We start from the raw sequence: 23,196 nt of genomic DNA on the forward strand, positions 1-23,196 counted from the left end.
CCGCGACAGCGTGGACGTAAACCGTATGTGCAGTTGACGGACTTTGAGCGAGGGCGTATAGTGGGCATGCGGGAGGCCGGGTGGACGTACCGCCGAATTGCTCAACACGTGGGGCGTGAGGTCTCCACAGTACATCGATGTTGTCGCCAGTGGTCGGCGGAAGGTGCACGTGCCCGTCGACCTGGGACCGGACCGCAGCGACGCACGGATGCACGCCAAGACCGTAGGATCCTACGCAGTGCCGTAGGGGACCGCACCGCCACTTCCCAGCAAATTAGGGACACCGTTGCTCCTGGGGTATCGGCGAGGACCATTCGCAACCGTCTCCATGAAGCTGGGCTACGGTCCCGCACACCGTTAGGCCGTCTTCCGCTCACGCCCCAACATCGTGCAGCCCGCCTCCAGTGGTGTCGCGACAGGCGTGAATGGAGGGACAAATGGAGACGTGTCGTCTTCAGCGATGAGAGTCGCTTCTGCCTTGGTGCCAATGATGGTCGTATGCGTGTTTGGCGCCGTGCAGGTGAGCGCCACAATCAGGACTGCATACGACCGAGGCACACAGGGCCAACACTCGGCATCATGGTGTGGGGAGCGATCTCCTACACTGGCCGTACACCACTGGTGATCGTCGAGGGGACACTGAATAGTGCACGGTACATCCAAACCGTCATCGAACCCATCGTTCTACCATTCCTAGACCGGCAAGGGAACTTGCTGTTCCAACAGGACAATACACGTCCGCATGTATCCCGTGCCACACAACGTGCTCTAGAAGGTGTAAGTCAACTACCCTGGCCAGCAAGATCTCCGGATCTGTCCCCCATTGAGCATGTTTGGGACTGGATGAAGCGTCGCCTCACGCGGTCTGCACGTCCAGCACGAACGCTGGTCCAACTGAGGCGCCAGGTGGAAATGGCATGGCAAGCCGTTCCACAGGACTACATCCAGCATCTCTACGATCGTCTCCATGGGAGAATAGCAGCCTGCATTGCTGCGAAAGGTGGATATACACTTTACTAGTGCCGACATTGTGCATGCTCTGTTGCCTGTGTCTATGTGCCTGTGGTTCTGTCAGTGTGATCATGTGATGTATCTGACCCCAGGAATGTGTCAATAAAGTTTCCCCTTCCTGGGACAATGAATTCACGGTGTTCTTATTTCAATTTCCAGGAGTGTATATCATCAGCATACTGTAGGATTTTTGTGGGGGGAATAAGTATGCGTTCTAGGTCGTGCGTATATAGAGTATACAGGAGAGGACTTAAAATTGCACCTTGCGGCAAGCCCTGGGAGACATAAAAATGTCCGATCATGGTACCTTTGAAACGGCCGTAGATCGTTCTTTGAGTAATCAGGGTACTGATACCGTAGATCATCCGTGAAGGAATTCCGAATCCTGCCAGCTTGTCCAAGAGTACCGGTATTTGTACGTGATCATATGCACCCTTAACGTCAAGGAAAGCTGCCACTACTGTCTCTTTCGTTTGAAAGGCTGGCGTGATATCCATATTAAGCAAAAACAGGTTATCCATGGTCCCTTTGCCTTTTCTGAAGCCATATTGACTCCGAGGCAACAAATTACTTTTTTCAAGCCACCATTCTAGTCTCCTTTTTACCATTCGTTCCAGTGTTTTTGCCACACACGACGACAAGGCAATAGGTCTATAATTAGTACCGACATTTGGATCTTTACCACTTTTGAGAATTGGAATTATTACTTGCGTCTTCCATGTTGATATGAGGTCTTTCTTCATCCAGTACTGATTAAAAATGTTCAAGAGAAAGTCTTCGCATCTATAGGCAGGTGTGCAAGCATAGAGTAGTGTATATGATCAATGCCAGGGCAACTGTCGCTCGATACTTTAATAGCTTCTTTGAGTTCTTCTTTAGAGAAAGGACGAAGGAGAACATGATAGCGGTCTTCTTCAGCAGGGAACCGATGGTTTAAAAATGGCACCGTGGGAGGAGCGATTGTATCTATGAATTCCTCTAACCAGGCCGTGGTAGCAGGAGGGGAGGAAGACAGTCTTCTTGTTCTAAAAGCTTTTATTTTATGCCAGATGTTTGCCATACTGGTTTCATTATTTAGGGACAGGCAAAATTGTTTCCAACTGTCCTTCTTGGTTTTCTTCAGGAATTTGTTAACTCGCACATTCACTTTTTGCACAGCCAAGAAGTTGTCCAATGAAGGATTCTGACGATAGGTTTTCAACGCGAGTCGTCGCTTCGCAACTTCCCGAGAGCATTCAGAATTCCACCAAGGAGGAGAACGGTGCTTCATTACTGTAAACTCTTTTTTCTTAGGGATGCTGATGCCAGCTGCGACGTTCATAGCATTGAGTAAAACTGGGTATGCATCTTCGTCCCGTAAGTCACGTCTCGTATTTGCCCGCCGAACCGTTTCCTTATAAGAGGCCCAATTGGCTTCCTTGATTTTCCACGTACTATTAGAGTAACAGATGTGCGTAGTATCGACGTTGATTTTAATGTGAAACTCTATTGGGAGATGATCGGATCCCATCGAATCCTTTTTAACGCAACAATTAGATATTCCAGTAAAGCAGGGGGTGCAAAGAGTTACATCAACTGCGGAGGGTCTACGGAGAGGTGAAGTTATCATAGTAGGAGAGCCATCCTTGTGTATCATGTAAGGTGTATGCTTCGCCGGCGATGGGCGAGGCATGACAGAATCTCTGACCAGAGAGTAGTTTATTGTTAGTTGTTGCTTGTCGCGTGTCTGCGCTTGACTGCGCGAGTCGACAGTAGAAGTCAGTCTGCAGTAGTAGTCAGTCGGATACAGTAGTAGTCGGTCGGCTTTAGTAGCGAGTGGACAGTAGTAGTCTGCGGGAGTCGGCATGCGTCGGCTGTGTGCTCTGGTCGCGACTCTCGTCAGGACTCTGGAGGATGAGTCAAAAACAAACAAAGGAATTACCAGTCCCAAATAATGCTACTAGTTTAAGAGAGTTCTGAGTAATACTGATCAGCTATGCATAGTATGTCACTTCAATAATAACTTCTGAATAATGCATAAAAAGATGCTTTGTAACTGGCCAATGAATGACACTGTTTATTGTAATGAGATGACCTATGATGCCAATGATTACTATAATTAGATTAATTATGTATAAATGCTATGCCAATAATTAACTCATTTTGATGCTTTGTAACTGGCCAATGAATGCCATTGAATATTGTAATAAGATGACCTATGATGCCAATGATTACTATAATTAGATTAATTATGTATAAATGCTATGCCAATAATTAACTCATTTTGAGTAATGACTTCTGAATAATACAAAAAAAAGCTTTGTAACTGGCAAATGAATGCCACTGATTACTGTAATAAGATGACCTGTGATGCGAATGATTACTATAATTAGATTAATTATGTATAAATGCTATGCCAATAATTAACTGATTTTGAATAATGACTTCTGAAAACTGCAAAAAAAAAAAAAATGCTTTGTGGCTGGCCAATGAATGCCACTGATTACTGTAATAAGATGACCTATGATGCCAATGATTACCATAATTAAGTGAATTATGTTAATACTATGCCATTCATTAGCTTCTGTTTTGAATTATGAATTCTGATGGTTTGTAACTGGGAAATGAGTGCCAATAATTACTATATTCAGATAATTTATGAACATTATTCTGTAATACTACATACATAGTACAGAAATGTTCAGTAAATGGACGATGAGTGCCACCAATTACTCAAATCAGTTGTTAGACTAGCGTAATTCTCAATGAAGACTACTATGTGACTTAATGTCCTTCACCTTCTGACCTAATTACCAGAAATTACTGCAATATCCATTTGTCCTGTCTATCCTCATGATCATGGAGCACTATATTTGGTTTTTACACTAATTCTACGTTGGTCTACCTTACAAGAATATGGTGCTGACACGACATGCTGTCCACCACCTTGAGCGATGGAGATGTTATTATGGTCCCACTGTTTGGTGTACCTAGTGTACTACCAAAATGATAGCATGGAATATTATTACGACATTTCAGTGTCTTGGCTACACTGATTAATACTTCAAGGAAAAGAACTTCAGATTGTCTCACTTGGTGTTGTGCTTCTGTAGAAAGATATGGACTTTCAGTGCAGCTGCGTGCAAACTAATGTGCTACAACCATGACGCAATCCTTCCCATTCCTTCCCTAATTCTTGTAAAATGATAAAGACATATACAGTGCGTGTGCACTTCCTTTCATTTGTTAACAAGATCAGTTGTCCTAAAAATACTAAAGACTTCTACAGTGTATGTGCACTTTATTTCACTCCTTGATATGTTTATTTGTTGTAAAAATATTAGAGAGTTTTACAGAGCGTGTGCACTTAATGCCATTTGTACTCATTACGTATACATTTTGTAATTCCCAGATATGTTCTGTATTACAGTGCGTGTGCACTTTCGTCATTTTGTTAACATGATTTGTATTCATTGCATATACATTTTGTGATTTGCTGATATATTCTGAACTACAGTGCGTGTGCACTTTATGTCATTTCATTTGTACTCATTGTGTATACATTTTGTCATTGCTTGATATGTCTGTACTCAGTGCATGTGCACTATATTTTATTTCATGTTCTGCACATATATATATATATATATATATATATATATATATATATATATATATATATATATATATATATATATATATATATTCAGTGATTGGCGATGGGCGAGGCATGACAGAATCTCTGACCAGAGAGTAGTTTATTGTTAGTTGTTGCTTGTCGCGTGTCTGCGCTTGGCTGCGCGAGTCGACAGTAGAAGTCACTCTGCAGTAGTAGTCAGTCGGATACAGTAGTAGTCGGTCGGCTTTAGTAGCGAGTGGACAGTAGTAGTCTGCGGGAGTCGGCATGCGTCGGCTGTGTGCTCTGGTCGCGACTTTGGTCAGGACTCTGGAGGATGAGTATTGTTGTAGAAGGTAAAGAAGCAGCCTTGCGCATAATTAATAATGTACGTTAATTGTAATTTAATTTGTTAAAAAAATGCCCCAATAATAATTTTTATAATATAAAGTAACTCTTTTAAAGAAAAGCATTCATTTCAATTTCCAATGCATTATCATTGCTTCCAAGAATCCAAAAAAAATATACGCCAGCATTGCACGAAGCTGTGTCGAAGAATGTATAATTAAGAGCAAATATAATTGCAGTTTTATTGAGGTAAGAATTTTTTGCTTTTTTATTCAAAATACAGGGCCGAAGGACAGCGCTGCTGTCCTTATAAATTTTACCAGATATTATTATTTCTGTTGGGAGGTTACATTTCGTTCATGGTTCATTATTTAATTGATATTATTGTGTGGTTTAATGATCAATTTTCATCCCTTAATTTTTGTGCGGGGAGGTTACAATCACTAGGTTATTATCTTCGATAACGCTTATCAAGGTCCTGCCGTTCCTGTCTGTCACGTCTCCTCCCCACGCTACATGGTGGGCATTCACGTCTCCAGCTACGATAAAGGGAGGACGAAGCTGACTTATTAATTGTCTCCAGTCATCTTCCACGATACTGTGGTGGGGAGCGTTATACAACGAGACAACTGTAAAGGTTTTGTGGGCAGTTCGTATCTCCACAGCAACTAATTCAAGGTTGGTGACAGGTACGTGTAACGGGTGTGGTCGATGCGGCAGCGAAGTTTTTACCAGTGTAGCTACGCCGCCCCACCCATCGAGACGGTCTTCCCTTACTATAGAATAATTTTGAAAGCGAACAGTTCGTTCGAATTTGAACCAAGTTTAACATAACAGAACGATATCAGGCTGACTTACGAACAGTTCTCGTTGCAAGCTTTCTCTATTAGAATTAGCCGATCTCGCATTCCACTGCAATACTTTTAAAGCCGCCATAATTTAGGGAGAGAGAGATTGAATATGCCAGTAACGAGGTGCCGGATATCGGAATTGTTCATAGCACTATTTTTTCTCATGTTTTGCATGACAATATCAATCACATTTATTTTCTTATCTATAAGTTCAGCATGACCTTGAGGCTGTCGTTGATTCGGCGCTTGTGGGGTTGCTAATCTGTGAGCAGCAGGCTGGTATGGATTTTGGCTGAGAGGAGTGAATGAATGTTGCATGGGATATAACAGGCTGCGGTACTGTGACCACTCACGAACGTTAGGCCGGTATTACACTATCAAATTTCTTTGTCAAAGATTTGATCAAAGATGTGATCCAATATTCCGTCCAATATATTTGACAAAGATCTTTGACGTAGCGCTAGAAGGGGTATTACACTGTCATCAAATTTTTCTTCAAAGTTCAAGATGGCTGACAACAACTTGTTATTAACCGCAGCAGTTGTACGTACCCCAATTGCATTGTGTGCACATGCGGAAAAGAAGTGGGGGAAAAATGGAACCATACATACGAGGTTGACAGTCTTAAAAGTCCTAGGATTACAACTTGATAATAAATTCAGTTGGTAGGAGCACACCACAGAACTGCAGAAAGGCCTTAACAAATCTGTATTTGCAATTCGAGTGTTAGCAGACATAGGCAACATAAAAATGAAAAAGCTTGCATACTTTGCCTACTTTCATTCAATAATGTCATATGGGATAATATTTTGGGGTAAATCTTGAAGTCAACCAAAAGTTTTCAGAGTCCAAAAGCGTGTAATACGTATTATTTGTGGAGTAAATTCACGGACGTCCTACAGAAACCTCTTCAAAGAACTGGATATACTAACTACTGCCTCTCAGTATATTTACTTCTTAATGAAATTTGTCGTAAATAATATATCTCTTTTTCCAACAAACAACTCAGTTCATACATACAATACCAGGAACAAAAATGATCTGCACAAGAACTTAAAAGCACTTACTATAGTTCAAAAAGGGGTCAACTACTCAGGAACACTCATCTTCAATAACTTGCCAGGAAACATAAAAAATTTAGTTAGAAATAAAGATCAGTTTAAAAGGAGCCTGAAAAACTTACTACTGGCCAACTCCTTCTACTCCATTGGCGAAATTTTTAATAGGAACAAATGGTGTATTGTATTTATTCATACTATTAGTATTGTTATTTCAGCTTTAAAAAATCGACATGTTCCACATCCACGAGGATCTCCTCAGCACGGATCTATGGAACGAAAAACTAATCTAATCTGGGTGAAGCCGTGGGTTTTACGACGACACGATAAAAGCAGCCGGCCGGGGTGGCCAAGCGGTTAAAGGCGCTACAGTCTGGAACCGCGCGACCGCTACAGTCGCAGGTTCGAATCCTGTCTCGGGCATGGATGTGTGTGATGTCCTTAGGTTAGTTAGGTTTAATTAGTTCTAAGTTCTAGGCGACTGATGACCTCAGAAGTTAAGTCGCATAGTGCTCAGAGCCATTTTTTGATAAAAGCATTCAACAAAACTTGTTACGTGAGCTTACAGTGGAAGACGTCAAGTCGTACATCAATTACTTAAGAATGGATGAGCATACATTTCTGTATGTGCTCAATGAAGTGTATCCTAATATCACAAAGCACAATATTCACTTAAGAACTGCTACATCTTCAGAAGACAGGCTCACTGTAACACTCCCATTCCTTGCTACAGGAGAGGGTTATGTTATGTTAGGTTAGGTTAGGTCAGGTCAGATCAGGTCTCGTCTCCAATCTTCTTAATCTATTTTTGTATTCAGGGTGCCTCACGTTGTAAAGCGTCTCATCAGCTTCAGACATCTTTATTAATTTTGTAGTTGTCGGCACACACCAATTGTATTTACCGGCAATGGTTGTAAAAACACTACAGACGATAGAACGCTGCAGCGATGCTAGCGCTCCAAGTGGTAACATGTCACATTGCAGTGAACAGAAGACAAGCGGTTTCTTTGATCAAATATACAGCTAGGCCCTAGATTTGATCAAATATTGGACGACATTTGACAAAGTCCCTATTACACTATCAAATATCTTATGGTTATAAAAACACTACAGACGATAGAACGCTGCAGCGATGCTAGCGCTCCAAGTGGTAACATGTCACATTGCAGTGAATAGAAGACAAGCGGTTTCTTTGATCAAATATACAGCTAGGCCCTAGATTTGATCAAATATTGGACGACATTTGACAAAGTCCCTATTACACTATCAAATATCTTTGACAAAGATATTGGACAAAGATATTGGACAAAGAAATTTGATAGTGTAATACCGGCCTTACTTTGGTTGTTTACTTGCACCTGCCGCCGGGGAGGCCGGTAAGCGACGTGTGTCTGCTGGGGCACAGTTGCACACTGAGTTGCGTTCCCACTTCCGCGTTGTTGACTCTGCATGCTTGCGGCGGGCAGCGGCGGGAAGAGTTGTGGGTTTTGAAAGTCCGGAGAGCTCAAATTTGTTGGAGCACGAATGATCGGAGCCGGCAAGTGATGTTGTTGAACCCCAGTGACGGATGCATAGGTTGGCATACGAGCAATAGACAGCGCATCCCTGAAGTCAATGTTGTTGAACGTAGCTAATTCTTGACCTCGTCGCCGTATATGGTATTCCGGGCAGGAACGGTCCGTGGATGCGTGTTGTCCCCCGCAATGAGCGCAAATAGTGATAGGTGAGACACAGGATTCAACATTATGTGGACCACTACATTTAATGCATCTCATCTGAGATCGACATTGTTTGCTGATGTGCCCGTAACGAAGACAATTAAAGCACTGCCTGACAGCTGGTACATATAGGTCTACGGGACATCTTGTTCCGTGAATAGACACGGCTTCCGGTAAGGTTTGAGAGTCGAAGGTTAGCAAACAGGTCTGCAATTTAACGATTTGGTCTTTACCATATCTCTTCCTACAACAGGGAAGGGAGATTGTACGACTTCCAAAATCTCCACTTCTTCAAGGTTGGTGTCTACTTTCCTGATTACTCCCAGCTTATGGACAACAAAGGAAGGAATGTAAACTTGTATAATTTTTGACTTTAATACCTCACTGGTAACTAGGAAATTAGCCTTGTCTGGGGTTTTCAGTTCCACCTTAACTTTTGTTTTTCCTGCTGAAGAGATGTTAAGTAGAGAATTCTTCACTTCTGGCAAGGAAATATGCAATAATTTCCCTAGTGCCATAGGGTGCAAGCGGCCTAAGCTTTTGTCCAAACATCCCATGTAAACTACGAATGGTCCTCTATCTGTACGTTTGTAAAAGTTGAGAGACCTCGGAGTAGGTGCAGGTCCCACAGGAGGGGTGTGAGTTGCAGCATGTTGGTTAGGAGTGAGCCCAGAAGCAGTTGCTAAAGGGGGTCAGCTACATTTGAAACGTCAGTTACAGGTAAGAGTTGATTAGCGTCTGTTATGAAGGTTTTGGAATTTCTTAAATCCAGACTGACCTCACTTTGTCGCTTGTTTCTCGTAGCGGAGAAGCTGGAGGAATCCTGTTCCGATAAATCCATATGCTCTTCTGCCGGCTGTATTCCAGATTCTCCCCGAACAACTGCTAACGAGTGGCTGATCACAGCCGTCGTGTTGTCCAATGTAGTTCCTGGAGGAGCTGGTAAGGGTGCTGCATCTGGATGTAGCCGCTGGGCAGGTGGTTGTTGTTGATGTTGTCCCATAGGGGCGTCGGAGTCACCACCCCCTTCTCCATACACCCCACCATACATGGCGAGGCTTGCCGTCACCGATAGTAATGTCAGGTGTTAATGTGCCTAACAGAAAACCGAACCAAACGAAAGCTGTTACGCGCGTGCACTAGTAGGTAAACACAAGCGTCACACGGAAGAGCGACCGCGTAGCACGTCTTTACACTTCCGCGTCTGCAAGCGAACTCGTATGAAGGACTGCTTGCCAAGGCAATTGTCCATCGCAGTGGCGTAAGTCAAAAAGGGAAGAGCGTAGCCCTCAGTAAACATAAACCACACGTGGACAAACAAATCAGATTGGAAGGTAGTGCACATCAGCCAAAACAGGCCACATCAAGAAGATGTGCAACATGCAGCACACGTGCTGTTCCTGTTAGAACAGTGTGGATGTGTTCTTCATGTAATGTGCCTGTCTGTCTACGAAAAGGCAAAGCTTACTTTCAAACATTTCATTCTCAATAATGATGTACTTTTGAGTTGTTTGTGTAAATAATTTCCGAAGAAAACCGTTCAAAATTTTTCCTCTCAAAATTTCTTAACAAATAAGTAACTAATGAGTATTATGGGCGGTGGTTAACAGTGGTAACCAAAATTTAATTGACTGTAATTAAAAAAGTAAGCAAAATATTGTAAAATTGTATTAAAATAAATTGTTGTGTTTGGTAAGAAGTTTTATAATTTTGACAAATCACGTGTTTTCATTTTTTTTTAATTTCCTGCCCCTCAAAGAGTCACAAAATCTGTGGTTAACACTGATATCCACTGCCCCTGAAAGAGTTAAGGAGTCACGTGTTGCACAAGAATCTTTCACTGAGGCATGGAACGATAAGGTGACTCTCTCGTTGAAATACGTCAGCAGAAACTCTCTTTTACTACATTTCTTTCTGGAACTTGTTTCTCAATGCAGTCTTCATTGTAAAGATCGTAGATGATCTTAATATTGAGATCATGGCTGAGATATTTCCATTTCCTAAATGGTTACCATTTCTGCCTAGCAAGCAAGAAGACCCGGGTTCGAGTCCCGGCCGCAGCACAAATTTCGTCTGTTTCGATCATTATTTCCTGTTAGGGTTGTGTGCACTAGTCTAGTGATTTTTGTAAGGTGGGAACCGTTTAATGTGGTCCACTATCGTATTAACAACATTCTCGCGAATTTTGTTTTTTGGAATATTCTTCCCTCTCAGCTCCCCTCCAGGTGTTCGACCCAGTTCTTCTTTCTTTAGTGCTCGAGCTAATCGACAATTGGAAAACGTATTCAAGAAAAACTGTTTGCAAACAAGTATGCTTTCAGTTGTTTTAAACACTAAGTATTTGTATATAACTAAATATCACATGGTCTCCGCTGTTGAACGTGAACACCTTTCACCAGTCCGCAGAGGTAAGCGTTTTACATGCTGAAGTTTCCCAAAACCCAAAATGCTTTGAAGAGATCAAACCTCTCGCCAGTACTCAACAGAGTCACACATTTCTTACAACAACTACAGTCTTTTCCATTGAATTCCTTTTCTTCGACATGTTTCCCATTGGTTGATACATAAGATCCTCCTAGGTTTCTCTTTCTTGTTGCCAGTTGTTTCTGATAATTTTGAGGTTGACGTTTACTTTTTTTTCCTGATTCCAACGTTTCCTCGGTTTCGTTTTTAGGCACTGGATCTTGTGTTGTGTTGCAGAATGTTGAAATTTCAGGAACGTCACTTTAATTTCCCACTTACATGATTGGTGAGGATGGTCCTCTGGCCCCTTTAGGAAGCTGACGTCGATTACCTAGCGTAGTGATCTGTGTTAATGTTGATTCCTGAAATGGAGGATGCTCAGAATTGATTTCAGTCTCCAAGTTTGTAGACGTAGTAGTTACTATATTTATTCTGTAGTATTTTGCATTTGTTGGATCAGACAACAAACACTGTTCTAAATAGTCCACTGTGTCGTTACCAGAACCTTTATTGTCGGAACCTCCATTATCACTGGAAAATTTGTAGTCTGGATCATTCATGTTCAGTCCTGCAAATAAATGCTACGTGTTCACTTCTATATTTATATACATCTTGGCCTAAAACACTTGCAACTACCGTGATTTCGCCCTGCTTAACCTACTGTGAACTGTGTTCTCCTGTCCCACAGTTATTAATTACTTTTATAATTGAGTCGTCCGGTGTGGCCGAGCGGTTCTAGGCGCTACAGTCTGGAATCGCGCGACCGCTACGGTCGCAGGTTCGAATCCAGCCTCGGGCATGGATGTGTGTGATGTCCTCAGATTAGTTAGGTTTAAGTAGTTCTAAGTTCTGGGGGACTGATGACCTTAGAAGTTAAGTCCCATAGTGCTCGCCGGCCGAAGTGGCCGTGCGGTTAAAGGCGCTGCAGTCTGGATCCGCAAGACCGCTACGGTCGCAGGTTCGAATCCTGCCTCGGGCATGGATGTTTGTGATGTCCTTAGGTTAGTTAGGTTTAACTAGTTCTAAGTTCTAGGGGACTAATGACCTCAGCAGTTGAGTCCCATAGTGCTCAGAGCCATTTGAACCATTTGAACCCATAGTGCTCAGAGCCATTTGAACCAATAAAAACTCCTCATCTGGCATACGAATATTTTGTTCTAAGCTTTATGTGAATAGATCAAACAAAGTAAAGAACAATGTATGGTTTATGTATTTCATGTGAGACGACATTGCTAGATTCGTAGAGGGTTTAACCTAAATTTCAAGATAGAGTGCAAACTTCCCCTCTACAGACAATTTCTGCTTCGATAACTTCAGGATATTACACATCTGAAGAAAGAAAAACAAATATTTACTAGCACAGTTGCTACGTCTTTTTGATTTTAGAGCGTAAATAAACACGCAAAGCAACACAGAACAACACGCCCACGTGCCTTGTCGCTTGACTTATACCACTACTCCCGGAAACGCACTTCGCTCTGGCATGACAGGAAGAATGCATTTGGAGCTCTCAAGCGGCTCTGGTAGGAGTTATCGTTATACCACTTCTCCACAACAAATTTCCGGGCACTGTGGGTAAACTGAGTAGTATAACTTAAAAACTATTTTTTTTTGGTTTAGACCACTTTGGTTCTCAGCGGCTCGTCGACCTCATACCATGAAGATTAGTAATTACAACTGTCAACTTAAGTGATCTGAAAACAAATTTACAGTAAGTATACTACTGCTATGCTTCAGATTTTGTTTAAACCAAATTTCTGTCTTCATTTGTAATTTTTCTAATTTTGCTATCGATAATGTAATCGATCTTATAAAATTAACAGTAATCTTCTATTTTTCTTACTGTCACAGTTTACAACTTTTGTTATTCATCACTAAGCTTGTTAATCTTCACTTAAATAATTATTTTCAGAAAACAATACATAAATTAAATCTGTAAAATAATTTCAATTAAGACACTCACTTTAGCATTAATCTGGACTACTTCCAGTTGTCAAAATATCTGGAACCTGGAACTGTAATACATATAGAAATTTTTGGCACCAACTGCGGCAAAGCAGAATGGGATCAGCATCTGCTGAGTTTGGTACATCTTGCTCTCTGCACTGTTATGTTCTTCGTATGGCACAATCAAGTTGTTGTTGTTGTGGTCTTCAGTTCTGAGACTGGTTTGATGCAGCTCACCATGCTACTCTAGCCTGTGCAAGCTTCTTCATCTCCCAGTACTTACTGCAACCTACATCCTTCTGAATCTGCTTAGTGTATTCATCTCTTGGCCTTCCTCTACGATTTTTACCCTCCACGCTGCCCTCTAATGCTAAATTTGTGATCCCTTGATGTCTCAGAACGTGTCCTACCCACAGGTCCCTTCTTCTTGTCCAGTTGTGCCACAAACTCCTCCCCAGTTCTATTCAATACCTCCTCATTAGTTATGTGATCTACCCATCTAATCTTCAGCATTATTCTGTAGCACCACATTTCGAAAGCTTCTATTCTCTTCTTGTCCAAACTATTTATCGTCCATGTTTCACTTCCATACATGGCTACACTCCATACAAATACTTTCAGAAACGACTTCCTGACACTTAAATCTATACTCGATGTTAACAAATTTCTCTTCTTCAGAAACGATTTCCTTGCCATTGCCAGTCTACATTTTATATCCTCTCTACTTCGACCGTCATCAGTTATTTTGCTCCCCAAATAGCAAAACTCCTTTACTACTTTAAGTGTCTCATTTCCTAATCTAATTCCCTCAGCACCACCCGATTTAATTTGACTACATTCCATTATCTTCGTTTTGCTTTTGTTGATGTTCATCTTATATACTCCTTTCAAGACACTGTCCATTCCGTTCAACTGCTCTTCCAAGTCCTTTGCTGTCTCTGACAGAATTACAATGTCATCGGCAAACCTTAAAGATTTTATTTCTTCTCCATGGATTTTAATACCAACTCAGAATTGTTCTTTTGTTTCCTTTACTGCCTGTTCAATATACAGATTGAATAACATCGGGGAGAGGCTACAACCCTGTCTCACTCCCTTCCCAACCACTGTTTCCCTTTCGTGTCCCTCGACTCTTATAACTGCCATCTGGTTTCTGTAGAAGTTGTAAATTTTACCCCTGCCACCTTTAGAATTTGAAAGAGAGCATTCCAGTCAACATTGTCAAAAGCTTTCTCTAAGTCTACAAATGCTAGAAACGTAGGTTTGCCTTTCCTTAGACTTTCCTTTAAGATGAGTCGTAAGGTCAGCATTGCCGCACGTGTTCCAATATTACTACGGAATCCAAACTGATCTTCCCCAAGGTCGGCTTCTACTAGTTTTTCCATTCGTCTGTAAAGAATTCGTGTTAGTATTTTGCAGCTGTGGCTTATTAAACTGATTGTTCGGTAATTTTCATATCTTTCAGCACCTGCTTTCTTTGGGATTGGAATTATTATATTGTTCTTGAAGTCTGAGGATATTTCGCCTGTCTCATACATCTTGCTCACCAGATGGTAGAGTTTTGTCAGCACTGGCTCTCCCAAGGCCGTCAGTAGGTCTAATGGAATGTTGTCTACTCCCGGGGCCTTCTTTCGACTCACGTCTTTCAGTGTTCTGTCAAACTCTTCACGCAGTATTGTATCTCCCATTTCGTCTTCATCTACATTCTCTTCCATTTCCAGAATATTGTCTTCAAGTACGTCGCCATTGTATAGACCCTGTATATATTCCTTCCGCCTTTCTGCTTTTCCTTCTTTGCTTAGAACTCGGTTTCCATATGAGCTCTTGATATTCATATGAGTGGTTCTCTTTTCTCCAAAGGTCTGTTTAATTTTCCTGTAGGCAGTATCTATCTTACCCCTAGAGAGATAAGCCTCTACATCCTTGCATTTGTCTAGCCATCCTTGCTTAGCCATTTTGCACTTCCTGTCGATCTCATTTTTGGGACGTTTGTATTCCTTTTTGCCTGCTTCATTTACTGCATTTTTATATTTTCTCCTTTCATCAATTAAATCCAATACTTCTTCCGTGACCCAAGTATTTTTACTAGCCCTCGTCTTTTTACCTACTTGATCCTCTGCTGCCTTCATTACTTCATCCCTCAGAGATACCCATTCTTCTTCTACTGTATTTCTTTCCCCCATTTGTGACAATTGTTCCCTTATGCTCCCCCTGAAACTCTGTACAACTTCCGGTTTAATCAGTTTGTCCAGGTCCCATCTCCTTAAATTCCCACCTTTCTGCAGTTTCTTCAGTTTTAATCTACAGTTCATAACCAATAGATTGTGGTCAGAGTCCACATCTGCCCCTGGAAATGTTATACAATTTAAAACCTAGTTCCTAAATCTCTGTCTTACCATTGTATAATCTATTTGAAACCTTCCAGTGTCTACAGGCCTCTTCCATGTATACAACCTTCTTTCATGATTCTTGATCCAAGTGTTAGCTATGATTAAGTTATGCTCTGTGCAAAATTCTACCAGGCGGCTTCCTCTTTCATTCCTTACCCCCATTCAATATTGACCTACTACTTTTTCTTTTCTTCCTTTTCCTAGTATCGAAATCCAGTCACCCATGACTATTAAATTTTCGTCTCCCTTCACTATCTGAATAATTTCTTTTATTTCATCATACATTTCTTCAATTTCTTCGTCATCTGCAGAGCTAGTTGGCATATAAACTTGTACTACTGTGGTAGGCGTGGGCTTCGTATCTATCTTGGCCACAATAATGCGTTCACTATGCTGTTTGCAGTAGCTTACCCGCATTCCTATTTTCTTATTCATTATTAAACCTACTCCTGCATTACCCCTATTTGATTTTGTGTTTATAACCCTGTAGTCACCTGACCGGAAGTCTTGTTCCTCCTGCCACCGAACTTCACTAATTTCCACTATTTCTAACTTTATCCTATCCATTTCCCTTTTTAAATTTTCTAACCTACCTGCCCGATTAAGGGATCTGACATTCCACGCTCCAATCCGCAGAATGCCAGTTTTCTTTCTCCTGATAACGACGTCCTCTTTAGTAGTCCCCGCCCGGAGATCCGAATGTGGGACTAGTTTACCTCCGGAATATTTTACCCAAGAGGACGCCATCATCATTTAACCATACAGTAAAGCTGCATGCCCTTGGTAAAAATTACGGCTGTAGTTTCCCCTGTTCGCAGTACCATCACAGCAAGGCCGTTTTGGTTAGTGTTACGAGGCCAGATCAGTCAATCATCCAGACTGTTGCCCCTGCAACTACTGAAAAGGCTGCTGCCCCTCTTTAGGAACCAGCCGTTTGTCTGGCCTCTCAACAGATACCCCTCCATTGTGGTTGCACCTACGGTACGGCCATCTGTATCGCTGAGGCACGCAAGCCTCCACACGATGTATTTTTGAAAGAATGTTAATTATGTGACTATAAAATATGTTTCAAGAGCATACAGAGAAAAGAAGAAAATGGTTGACAACTACTTGTTCCAGAGAATTACCATTTACCCTGGAAAAAACTCATTTCAGTGAGTTGTACAGGAACAAAGAAAGCAGCTCTGACACTGAGACCAACTTTGAAAAACAAGTACTATTTATCTGCTAATATGATGCAACTTCTCTCTCAAATTCGTTTAACGTCGTTTAAACTGTGAGACAGATCGTACAACATAAGAATAAAAATTTGTATTTTTCGTAATAATTGGACTTTATGTACGGGATAGCATTATACTAGATACGTAATCAAACAATGTTAACAAAAATAAAACCTTGCGAAAACAGTGATTATCCGCACCTAAGTGACGTCGTACAAATACAGCCTCCTGTCCATCCGGAAAAAAAATACAATAAAACTGGCGATGACTACGTTCTTATAGCGGGAAAAGGAAACACCAGAGACTTCTTGGGACGAGAGCAATGCGTCAATCAAAGACCCGAATCAAATCACGTTGACTACAGTAATTAAAAACGTTCGAAGAAGAACTGCGAATTGTAATGGATTTACTTATTTGGTGCGATAACATTGGGGCAGATGCATACTGTTGTTGTTGTTGTTGTGGTCTTCAGTCCAGAGACTGGTTTGATGCAGCTCTCCATGCTACTCTATCCTGTGCAAGGTTCTTCATCTCCCAGTACCTACTGCAACCTACATCCTTCTGAATCTGTTTAGTGTATTCATATCTTGGTCTCCCTCTACGATTTTTACCCTCTACGGTGCCCTCCAGTACTAAATTGGTGACCCCTTGATGCCTCAGAATATGCCCTACCATCCGACCCCTTCTTCTAGTCAAGTTGTGGCACAAATTTCTCTTCTCTCCAATTCTATTCAATACCTCCTCATTAGTTATGTGATCTACCCATCTAATCTTCAGCATTCTTCTGTAGCACCGCATTTCGAAAGCTTCTATTCTCTTCTTGTCCAATCTATTACAGTCCACGTTTCACTTCCATGCATACTGTATGCCTATGGAAATCCTTCGGTACAAGCGTCTTGCATTCAGTGAGGAAGAACTCCGTCCCAACAGGTCTCGGAAGGTACCGACCGCCATGTCACCCTCAGACGATTGGTATCATCGGATTGCGGATATGAAGGGGCGTGAGGGTAGGGCACTGCTCTCCCAGCCCTTGTCAGCTTTCATGACCTTCAGCCACTACAACCGGTACTCGGTCAAGTAGCTCCTAAATTAGCATAACGAGGATGAGCGCATTCAGGTACTGTACAGAGCATGGTGGACCAGATGGTCACCCATCCAAGTGCCAATCAAATCCAATGGTGCTTAACATTCATTAAACTGCTGGGAACCGGAACACCCACCGCGGCACGCCCTTTGACCAGTGAAGCAGAGCTCTAGTATAATTTCGATTACATCAATTTGCAGAAAATTGCAAGGGTATGCAGCTTCTCTTTACGGAAATACGTGCCACGCATGGGCATGAATAGAAGCTTGCAAGCAGTCAATCATTCTTTTCTCGTCAACCAAGAAATGAATGGGGATGAAATTAAGTAATGCTGGAACGAGATACCAGAACGCTTGGAGGAACGTGACGCCAATCCTGAGCAGTCCATATATATCAAAAAAAGATTTGCATCACCACGGTTCCGAGAGTTCCGGAACCTGTCCAGAAAATTGGAATAGAGAGCAACATAAACATCATTTCCGCACTTTTTATTGCTCATGAAAACCACACATTGCATGTTGCACCACCATACAGCGAGAATTTCAGTGGTGATCCAGATTGCAGTACACATCGGTACTTCTAATACCCAGTAGCACGTCCTCTTGCATTGATGCATGCCTGTATTTGTAGTGGCATAGTATCCGCAAGTTCATCACGGCACAGTTGGTTCAGATTGTCCCACTCCTCAACGGCGATTCGGCGTAGATCCCTCATAGTGGTTGGTGGGTCACGTCGTCCATAAACAGCCCTTTTCAATCTATCCCAGGCATGTCCGACAGAGTTCATGTCTGGAGAACATGCTGGCCACTCTAGTCGAGCGACGTCATTATACTGAAGGAAGTCATTCACTAGATGTTCACGTTGGGGGCGCGAATTGTCGTCCATGAAGACGAATACCTCGCCAATGTGCTGCCGATATTGTTGCACTATCGGTCAGAGGATGGCATTCATGTACCGTACAGCCTTTACAGCGCCTTCCATGATCACCAGTAGCGTACGTCGGCTCCACATAATGCCACCCCAAAACAGCAGGGAACCTCCACCTTGCTGCACTCGTTGTACAGTGTGTCTAAGGCGTCCAGGTTGACGGGGCTACCTCCAAACACGTCTCCGACGATTGTCTGGTTGAAGGCATATGCGACACTCATCGGCGAAGAGAATGTGATGCCAATCCTGAGGAGTCCATTCGGCATGTCGTTGGGCCCATCTGTACCACACTGCATGGTGTCGGGGTTGCAAAGATGGACCCCGCCATGGACGTCGGCAGTGAAGTTGCGTATCATGCAGTGTCTATTGCGCATAGCTTGAGTCGTAACACGACGTCCTGTGGCTGCACGAAAAGCATTATTAAATATGGAGGCTATAATCCTTAGGTAGCGGTCATCTACTGCAGTACTAGTCCTTGGGTGGCCTGAGGGTGGCATTTCATCGACAGTTCCTGTGTATCTCCTGTCCGAACAACATCGCTTTTGTTCACTCCGAGAAGCTTGGACACTTCCCTTGTAGATTGCCCTTCCTGGCACAAATAACAATGCGGACGCGATCGAACCGCGGTATTGACCGTCTAGGCATGGTTGAACTACAGACGACACGAGCCGTGTACCTCCTTCCTGATGGAATGACTGGAACTGATCGGCTGTCGGGCGCCCTCCGTCTAATAAGCGCTGCTCATGCATGGTTGTTTACATCTTTGGGCGGGTTTAGTGACATCTCTGAACAGTCAAAGGGACTGTGTGTGCGATACGATACCCACAGTCTACCTCTACCTTCAGGAGTTCTGGGAACTGTGAGATGCAAAACGTTTTTTGATGTGTGTATAAAAAGGAAGTTCTTGATTTTAAGTCAAACATAAATAACATTCATTAGTCACAACACCCAAAGATGTACTTGAAAATGGCATTGTAAGCCAATACAGGCAAGCTTGTTTTGCAGGAATATCTAAATCCAAGCAAATAAATATTACGCTGCAGCTACTGGAACTGAATTCTTGTAAAATGTCGTATTTCGACGTTATCCATGCTGCAGGCCCTACTGACAAAAAATTATAGAAATACTGCTATCAGCAGTTAACGAAACAGTAATGACAGCAGTAAGAGAATTACTTCATCGAACTATCTCCATTGCCTTCTAGCCCATCAAGCGTGAAGGGCTCTGGAAGGAATAACAGATGTTAATAGTTTGGGACACGAAATGCTTCTTGTAGATTTTTATAACATTTAACTCTTTTACGGTTTACTAGTACTACCACACAGAAAAGACCTTGTTTGACATTAAAAGTCCTGTCACACAGGGGCAAGTATAACACTACTCATGTGTAATCTTCTCTTCTAAACGTGGTCTCCTATTGGAATGTTCGAAGCACTACCTTCTCTAAGAATTTCTATAAAAGTTACTCCCAAATTATATTATAAATCGTACAGTCCGTACGTTAAGGTCCGCCCTTTTACAGGAATTTCAAAAATCTCTTTGACCTTGTAGTGTTTGGCTCACGGATACAAATATCATACTATTATTTCGTATCTGGTTGGTTGGTTTGGGGAAGGAGACCAGACAGCGAGGTCATCGGTCTCTTCGGATTAGGGAAGGATGGGGAAGGAAGTCGGCCGTGCCCTTTGAAAGGAACCATCCCGGCATTTGCCTGGAGCGATTTAGGAAAATCACGGAAAACCTAAATCAGGATGGCCGGACGCGGGATTGAACCGTCGTCCTCCCGAATGCGAGTCCAGTGTCTAACCACTGCGCCACCTCGCTCGGTATTTCGTATCTTGGAGGGATTCCAGTATGGAGAAGTATTACAGGTAATCAGGGATCGAACCAGTAACCTTTTGGTTCCAGACCTATTAAGTGTTCAAGACTATTTATGAACGGTCGCTAGCTTAATTAGGCTCGGAATTATCTTCATTGGGTTATTCTAAAGTGTAATTGTGACTTGATATTTTGCATATGTATCTTACTGTACTTACGAAAGGAGACCCAGTTTTTCAAGTACAGCACAACAGCTACTTTAATTCTTACTTTGTCACCTCCAGAGGAATTATACTACAGCATCCACATACACTGACACGTTCTGTATTCTTTGTGCAGATGATATCAGTCAAGTGTAGGTAATGAAAAATTGGCCATGAGAGAAGCCCGTAATTGAGATTGGAAGAACTAGTTACTATTCTATGTTAGTTAAGCAACATTACTATGCTGTGATACTAATACGATATTATTCTTTAATTTATGGACCAACTCAGCAACTAACTAAAATGATGTTCCTTAAACTGTACTGTATCTGGGAATGATAAAAGCTTTCAACCCTTATGAAATGTTCACTAATCACTGTTCGAGTAAAAAGACAAATCTAATTGATTAATTTCTATTTTAATTGTAGCACTGGATTTAAAGCTGTTAAATCTTTTATACAACAGTGTAGTATCTTTTACTGTAACCAGTTTTAGTATATTACTTGTCTTTATATGATCATAGTATGCTACCCCCAAAGTTATTTATCAAAATAGCAAGATCTATTGTTTTTAAACAAACAATTTTCTTTCCGATTTCTGTTTTTACTAAAAAGATCTTTCACTTTATAACCAACACGCGGAGTTCAGCAAAACTGTAACTTCCAGAAAACTTCAAATTTAATGCTCCACAAACAACATTTACTGATTTTACAAAAAAAAACTCTTTCAAAATATTTTACGAGATTAAGTTTGCAAAAGTATAGTTCTTTATAATTTGAGGATACTCGGAATCATTTTTACTAGGAAAAGGCCCTGTCTTGGTATATGTCTTAGGAAAATGAAGTTCTTTGAACCAGTGTATGATAGCAACAAAGCATCATTTCTAAAAGAAAAACACACACACACATAAACACACACACACACATACACACAGTTTTAATGGTTCAAGCTGTTATTTTAATTCTAAATAAAGTTCTTAACCTTTTGCTGTAGGCGACGGATGTGACATTTCAGTGTAGCGACTACAAGACCTAAGCATTAGCAGCCATGTCTCTTGATGTTCTTGGCTTTAATAAATTCTTCCTGGTATCGATATAGCCCAATTGTAAATGCCGTGTTATTAAACAGCAGTCTCCATCCAGGACTATTTAGGCAATGACTGATATGTAAGCGATACGTGTGCCACTCTCAAGCAAAGCTAAAGATGTTGCCTCTGTCATTGCTGCCTGCAGACTAACTTGAATCTTCTTTATTTTACTTAGTTGCAGCGCGCCAAATCGTTCCACCTTTTAGCCTTCCCACCTTTCCATTCTGTTTGATACCTCTTCCACATTTCACTTCTATAACTCTAATGCCATCATCATGAACCACTTTTGAAGTTGACAATATTTCTTTTACCACATTTATCTTATTCAGAAAAAAATAGTTTCCAAAAAATATTATATAAAAATACACAATTTAAACATAAATGCGCTTTATAGCAGTTTTGTTCAAAGCTATCAACTTTCACTGATAAGGCACAAAACTTTCCGTCAATTCTTTTAAGATAAGTTGTATCGATATATTTTTTTTTAATTAGAAAGTTACATATGTGTCAGGGACAACTGTGTTGCAGTTTCAGGAGAAAGCATTAATTGCTCTTTAGCACTTCGTCCAGTATGTTATGAGGGCTGGGTTGTTTGGGGGAGGAGACCAGACAGTAAGGTTATCGGTCTCATCGGATCAGGGAAGAACGGGGAAGGAAGTCGGCTATACCCTCTCAAAGGAACCATCCCAGCATTTGCCTGGACTGATTTAGGGAAATCACAGAAAACCTAAATCAGGATTGCCAGACGCGGGATTGAACCGTCGTCCTCCCGAATGCGAGTCCAGTTGCAACGTCCCCTTAGAAAAATTATACATGACTGTGCTTAAACTGACACACAATATTTTTTAGCGCAACACAATCTGACTTTCAATAATCCCTACAAGAGAATGGCCCTGACTAAATTAACCAATACGTTTCACAAATCACTTACCTCACAAAAATCTTCGTTACTCAAACTACTGCAATACAGCGAGCGCCAATACTGCTAGCTAAATAAAAGATTCGAACTACTGAAGGCACTAACTACTGATAGGCATAGTTAGCAAATGAAAGATTTTGATAGAGAAAAAACAATGTATTTACCTTAATAGTGTTCAAAAGTCATAATATATATAGCAGTTCATGACATCCCTTCTTACAAATGTACTGTTTCTGATGGACACACGTCCAGATCACCCGCTCTCAAAAATCCGCCATCTCACTTTCCCACATCCACCACTGCTGGCGGCTCACCTCCAACTGCGCAACGCTATGTGCTGTTAACATCCAGCTGCCCAACACTACAATGGCAGACAACAATGCAAACTAGCCACAGACTGGACACAGCACAGCCAGTGATTTTCATTCAGAGCGCCACATGGCATTGCCAATAAGAAAACCTAAACAGCCTACTTACATAGCGCCCATGCTCCCCACAAAAAATTTTACAAATTGTTTTGGGCACTGGCCAATACATATCTGTTAAAATTTTATTCACAA

The sequence above is a fragment of the Schistocerca nitens genome, chromosome 2 (genome assembly GCF_023898315.1).
Source record: "Schistocerca nitens isolate TAMUIC-IGC-003100 chromosome 2, iqSchNite1.1, whole genome shotgun sequence".
NCBI lineage: Eukaryota > Metazoa > Arthropoda > Insecta > Orthoptera > Acrididae > Schistocerca > Schistocerca nitens.